Consider the following 7,694-nt stretch of genomic DNA (forward strand, 5'->3'; position numbering starts at 1 on the left):
TTTTTGCAATGAAATTGCAGGAGAAAGTGAAAATTACGGGATTGCTGTGATTGGTGAAACTCATCGGAAACAACAGTGATTGATCAGATTTGCGGCATAGTTGCAAGGTTGCGGAGATTGGTTTAATTGGAAGTAATTTTTGCCATCGCAACTTCCCGGAAAGACTGGATGAAAAGTCAGGGGATCTAGCTTGCTTTGTGTTGGCCTTACACAGAGGATTGGTGTATTTGGATTTCTGACATGCAGGTATCTGGAGCACTAGTGACAGTTTGATTTTGGACCTTTTTGCATTTTCATGTAATCACAGCTTCTTACGGTGACATATTTTAAGAGAAATCCCTACACGTTGCATCTTTAACATTAAAAAGCTCACACTACCCCAGAAAAATATAAATTTTCACTCATACCAATGACATTCAACATTCAAGTGCCAGTGTTTTTGTTTACTGTCTTTTGGTCAAGTCACTTTGTAAAATATCAACTTTCGTATTAAGCTTATAAAAATAAATATTTCCCAAAAAGGCTTGATAAATTACACAAACTAGCAGCGAAAGTAGACTCGAGAACTCTGTGCAAACAGCTGAATTTCAGCTGAAGTTTACGGTTGCTGTTAACTAGAACTCCACCTGGTCCCAAAGAAAAAACAAAAAAAAACAAAAATCAAAAAAACTGTTTCATATCTGGAAGAACCTTTCCATAAAACATACAAACACACACACACAAACTGTGGAGAAGCCTCTCTTTGAACCCTGGCTGCGCTACACTTCAAACACACTCACTCACTCCTTCATACCTCTCAGAGGTTTTGAAGGAAATGTATTAGAGAAGACTTAAATTGAACATTAAACTAAGTAACCAAAGTATTTTCTGTAAAACTCGGTGGGATTTGAAGTCTTTCCACAGAAGAGGGCCCTGCAGGCCGCAGCAATGGGAGCATAGCACCATTAATTGTTCACTGACAATCGAAGCACTCCTGCTGGTAAGTTAGTTACTGTAGTGATGCAGAATCATTTTCCATGGTAATGCTGTATACAGTGTAACCAACTTCACTATCTGCTCCATTAGGGCTGGGTATCACCCTTGAATTTAAGGCATCGAAAGGTTTTGAAAATATTCAAAAACCAAAAACTAAAGTGCTGGATTTCTAAATGAGAACTTTGATTTTCTTTCAGATGAAATAAACTGAGCAGTCTACTTCTGATTTAAGTAAAGCTGATGGTTAAAACAAACGGTTCATTTAAACTCATTTACTGTAGAGGGTATGTATTTATTCACATGATACCCCCCTACACTACTGAGTGGCAAAAATAAATTGGTATAGCTTCAATGAATGGAAGCGCTGCAATACAGTGAGAAAAACAAATCACCTTGAACAACACTTACAGCAAGAGCATCTACAGCCATGCTGGCTGTTTCAGACTATATATAGTCTAACACCAGCATGCTAACATGCTCACAATAACAATGTTACCATGCTGGTATTTAGCTGGTAATGTTTACCATGTTAATCTTAGTTTAGCATGGTAGCACGCTAACATTTGCTAACAAGCGCTGAAACAAACTACATATGAGGCTTATGGTAATGGCATTGGACAAATTTAAATTATGCCTAATGATGGCGATGGAAGGAACATCGGGGGTCATTAGGATTCATCCTCTTACAAATTTCAGTCTGTAGTAGACTTAGTGACTGACCTACAGCCATAGAGCCCTGCTGCTAGCATTGCTAAAGAAAAGGCCAACAGAATGGACTCAAGTAACAATGACGATACAAAATGGCAACTACATAGGAATCCAAGTTTCAGCACCAGGAATCCAAGTGTCATGTCTTCTCTTTAGCCTTTGTCAGTCAGTAAAAACTTCTGCCTGAGTTGTTTCTGAATCAGTTGGTGCCATGGATCGACACAACATCTCTTAAACATTAACACAGTGCTTTAAGCAATGTTTCAATTGTGTTTTCACTGCTATGCTGAACATGTGTGTTGGTCATTCTGGGGGGAATGACCGCGGTGACTTCCATGTACGGCGATGTCACATGCACGCCCACTATGTCATTTACTTTTATCTGTTACTATATTTTCATCTGTATTGAAAAATACCCAGCCCTAACTAACAAGATTCAGTCATTTCAAGGCACCGCGCACATGACAGAATTTGGGCTGAATTCATTTTGTGCCCGTTTGTGCTCAAATCCTAACGGAGCACAGACAGAAAAGGGCCTCAACAGAACAGAAGTGAAGTGAAAGCAAGCCACAAGTAAGTGATATTGATCGGACTTACTGCAGGAAGTTCTGTGCCCAGGGGGCATTTTTATGAGGTGGGATGGGGGTTTGGGCCACAGTGGTAGTAAAGTTTTGCTCCAACACAGTTCAATAGTAATTAGAGCTGACAGATAGAGCTGCCCTAGAAAAAGACTTAAATACATTGCATATATATGTGTGTACTCTGAACACTACTTGATGAGATTGCTCTATAAACAAGATGAAAAGTGAGGTAAACTTCAGTTTTACCTTCCTTGATTCCCTGCTGTGTAACTCCTCAATTCCTAATCAGCAGTCAACAATTAGCTCATATCTTGTATCCCATCAGCAATTCCTAACAATGCTAGGAACAAAAAAAGTAATTCCTTCATTTATTCAAATTATTCTATCTGCCCCCTAGTGGCTGTTAGAAGGCACAGCAACGTCTACACACTGAACAAGATTCATTCAAGTGGCTTCGCCTCTCACTGTATATCCTTCTTATAAGTGTGCATTTGAATTTAGGCTGCAGGAAAGGCATTATCGCATACTTATAAAACACAAGAGAATGCATACTAAGTTTGTGGTTAGCAATTGCCATGGATTCAAGTAACAAATTATAACAATATCACCTCTCACAGAGGGAATATATGACAATGTCAGTTGACAATTCAGGCATTAAAATTGTCTTATTTAGTCAATATGTAAAGGTAGACTCTGATTTTGTAACAGTGCCTCATGCTTTGAGCTCCAAAACAACAAATATCTGGGTGGGAACTTTGAGATTGAAGGAAACCACTGGTTGCTGTAATAAAATCAGAGTGTATCTTCATCTGGAAGGTAATGAACTTCAGTTTGGCATTTATCTGCCTCTGCAGATCCTTCTCCCCCATGATGGAGGACAGTAGTTGGATGTGCATTAAAATTTGACAGTTCTCAAAAAAACTGCCAATTTGACAGCTGGTTAAGAAAATTGCTACATGTAAAGGTGTCCCCAAGACTATTAAAAAAGTAAAAAGTGAGTAAAAAAAAATCCTTCATAATTGATTGTCTTTTTGCACGGTTATCTTTAACTTATTGTCTTCAACAGTTTATGTAATACATCTAAGATGGAGACTATCCACCATTGCTGCAGAAGAAATTAAAGGGTTATTTATATCATGCCCACCGAAATGTTTGATTGGTTAAATGGCTAAAATCATCTATTGGGACACCTAAAACACAGTTCTGGTCAACAATTTAATTAATGTTTTAACTGGTGCTCATTGTAGTTTAGCCTGAATTATACAATGCTGAACCACACTTTAACAAAAGAAAATGCTAAATAATTTTCTGTTTTTGGTTCATTTTGAAGTGGCCATAGGCAGCATTTGGACAGTGTGCTGTGTCTGCCCATTTTTTTTCTAACACTGACAACTGTCCTTAAACGTAGCAACATCCCTTTAAATGCCCTTTTACTGGCCCATCATTTTAACCACTACAAGGTGAACAAACACAATAAAGTTGGTGGATTTTCACTAAGATACCAAAAGGCTAGTTTACATGTGACCTGCTGTCTGCTTGAATCCCGAGTCCTCCAGCATCACTCAGCCTGAAACTCTTCAAAAGCCAACTAGTTTCCCAAAACCTTAACTGTACTCGAGGGAAATACGTTTGACCCAAACATGACCTGTGATCAAAAAGTAGTCTAAAAATCATAGAAGACGGGAAATATCAGAGAGTTCTAACATAACTGAAGTCTGCTGTAGAACTGTATTTATTTGCTTGGTGTTTTTTTTTTTAACTCCTTGACCAAAAAACAACAACACTTGCATATGTTTTATTGTCTTGGTCCAGCCTTGTCATTTGTCAAAGCCAAAGCCAGTGGGCAATTTGAGATCTTCCTTGTGAGCATTAATTGGTAAATAAATTGGCTTTACTGGTTTATGTATGTGTAAACATGCAGTTTCCTTAAATAATATCTTTAAAGAATAAATCTGCCAATCAAATTGCCCACTGAACTAAGCTAACCAGACACTGCCTGGTCCAACGTAGAGTGATCAAACGTAATGTTTTACACATCACAAGTGTTGTTCCACTTATAATTCACATTTAATTATTCTCATTTACAATTCACATTCTTTTTCAGTGGAGATTCTTCTCTTTCCGTTTTAAGAAGAGTTGAACTATTTACATTGAATCTATATTTTTATTTCACTAAAGTTGTTCAAGTAAACAAAACAAATTAAGACCCTGATGAAAAATAACGATTTCCCCCCCACCAGGTAGCAACAGAGCATTTTGTTATTTTTAATTATTCTGCTGCTGCTAATTAACACAGTGGGGGATTGGCGCTCTGCCACTGAACTGTCCAAATGTATAGTGGAGTTCCATTTAGGAGTTCAAATCAGGGGTGAAACATGGACATCCTGGGTACAGGTCAACTGCCCCTTGGAGCCTGGTTCCACAGCAGTGCCAGACAGGGCTAACCAAGGATTACGTCAAAAAATACATGTTGGAACACGATTTACAGTTCTGTTATGCCACTTTAACACTAGCACACTTTATCTGTCCTATATCTTACAACTATGCTGAGCTGAGTATCTTTTAAACATTCCTAGCCGGGCTAAACAAACAATGCAAGCCAAAGCGTCATTTGACAACACATACATACAGAAGTAGTAGTCGAGGTATAGTAAGCGGAAAGTGTCGTGCTTTTCTGTGGTGCTGTCGCAAGTTTATAACAGCATCAGTCCACAACTCCGCGTGTCAAGAGCCTGCTGGAGTAAAAGCTTACTTGGAAAAATGTGGCATGCTGCCTTTAAAAGTTGTTAATCTCTGTGCTTTTTGTGTCATCTGAGTACTTTGAAACATTGCAACAGAGAAATGGACTTAATTACAAGGCCATTGAGAAACAAAAAACAATGAAGCTTATATCTGGTGAATCACTACTAAGAATAGGAATGTATGCCCCAGCAAGCTTAAACAGGAGCTGAGTAGCTTCATTTCGTTCGTGAGTGCGAAGAGCAAAGTTTGGGCACATCTCAAACCTCCAACACATAATCCAAGGAAGTAGTGCCTTTTCCAGCCGGTCCTGTCCTATGAACACGGCTGGAATAGTGCCTGATTTTCTCAAAGTACTGTACGACAGGACATGGTTAAAATGTGCTATGAAGGAGTGGCATATCCTCTAGAAAGCCCGAGCTGTCCCTGCTGTGATAGGTTAGGCTTATAGATTATCCAATTCTTTACTTTTATCCCTGACCTCGGCAGATCTTAAAGACCCAACGAATAAACTGGAATGACTTATTTTAGAGAAGACTCTTCATGTAACTCTCCAGGATAGAGTGAGCAAGAACATTTTGAACTCTTTTAGCCTTTTAGTTGTGTATCCCCCTTGAAAGAAGCTTTTGGCAAACAAGGGTTTCAATGTTTGAGGTGGAAGCGGAGCCAGTTTCCCAAAAGCATGGTGGCACTAAGAGTAGAAGAGCCACAGCCAGTGATACAATTTGATAACTGTTGTTTTAGTAGCAGCCATATAATGGTTTTAATTTTTGCACCCCAAAAATGTTGCTACTCCTTGCTTTGACACCAACGCTAGATGTGGTCACAAGTACCAAAGAGAACAAGCATAGATAATTATCAGGCTGTGAATATATTTCATTTTGGCTAATATTACCCTGGAGAACTGACACTGAAACTGTTATGATTGCAAGGTTTGAGGAACATGCCTACATTTGCAATCGCATATCTGATTGATTAGTAGCTGTAACATAACATGATTGCTGCTGCACGGATACACCCAATTCTTTCTCAGTGGCTCTGCGACTGACATAATGTGACCCAACAATTAGTGACAAGATGGCCTTGAGAAACCCAGACTCGAGCTCAAACCAGAGCTGTAGATGTGACTTATAGGTCAATTAGTAGGACTTGGTTTTCAAAAAGCATAAAACCACAGCAGTTATCTCCGCAAGTAAAGATAGGAGGTATTATTTTGTAATTAATGCAACTTTGAACGAGACAAAAGTGTTCTCTTATCGACCCATTTTAGTCACTTTGGATGAGGGTATATCAAAAGAATCTTGAAATATGATTACAGTGGTATTATGCTTTTTGGAATCAGCTCATTAGAGACCTTCTGAGAAATTTGAATCCCAATAGACGGATAAGAAATCTCTGAGTTTCCTCATCGCAGTTTTTGTTTAGTTTTTATTTTTTTTGCCAAGGTTTGATTTAGTTCAAGCCTAGTTTGTTTCCTTCCAAATAGAAATAAAGAAAAACATGTTTAAACCCATACATGACATTAAATACTCATTTTTAGTCACAGTTGGACAATACTTGTAGCCAGTTACTTATTATGGCAATAAAAACAGAAATAAGAGACAAAGTTCAAATTCTTAAAGGCACAGTACAGAAACAAATGACCCTCCATTTTTTGTTTCAAACAAAGAAAATGCTGTTTGTAGTTGTGACATTAACAACCACAAGTCCGAAGACTATTTGCTAGCATCATTGCTAATGGGCGACGACATCTGCTGGCGTCCCACTGACTGGATGTTTCAGTTTATCCAGCCCCTTGTCCCTTCTGTCTCTGTTAGACACCTTTCTCAGATCCCAGTAAATCAATACTTCAATATGTTTTTAAAAAGGTGAAAAAATAAAAAAAAAACATTTCTGTTTCTGTGGCTGCTTTTAAGTATCTGTCATGTCAAGTGAAGAAGCTTCAGCCAGTTCCCATTTTTGAATTTATATGCAGACATATTTTGCTCAGATTTGACATCTTGCCTTTCTCTGCGCTATATTTAAGAAAAGTTTTTGGCAGGTGATTTACAATATGGCCATGCGATACATACAAAGATGACATGTGAAGGTAGACAGGACGCCTGGCTGGCTTTGGGTGAACGCAGACAAAAACACAATGAAGCCGAAAGGGAATGGAAAAAAATGGATTTCCCCCTTGTCTTCTACAGCTGTTTAAGACTTTACTCACTGTAGATCCATGTCCATCTAATCTTAGGGGGTTAAATGAACTCTCAAAACTTTAATTTACATGGTTAATTTTCTTCAAGCACTTGCCACAGAGGGAAAATAGTTCAAAATGTCCTCACTGAAACCAAAAGCTGTTGCTAGCTGGAAGCTAACAAGTAAATCTGTGGCGAGTGTTGAGAAATAACCAACACAAATTGAACAATCCCTTTATAATATGACCTAGTTTAAGAAAGAAAGAAATTAAGAAATCAAAAGAAGAAAGGATGGGGGACTGTAAGAACGAGGGTGGAGATGGAAAGGACAAGAAATATCTAAGGATGAATTAAAAGATCTGAGTGCACAGGGATGGAAGGGGGCCTATATAAATGAGCATAAATAGTTTAATAACATGCACATGGGCTGTTGGGGTTAATGGGGTGGGGGGGGGGCAGATGTGGTGCAGACAACAGTGTGGAGAAAGGAAGGAGAATGAGAGAGAAGAAG

This window comes from Morone saxatilis, unplaced genomic scaffold (genome assembly GCF_004916995.1).
Source record: "Morone saxatilis isolate NCDOM2014 unplaced genomic scaffold, NCSU_SB_2.0 Contig6, whole genome shotgun sequence".
In the NCBI taxonomy this organism is placed as follows: domain Eukaryota; kingdom Metazoa; phylum Chordata; class Actinopteri; family Moronidae; genus Morone; species Morone saxatilis.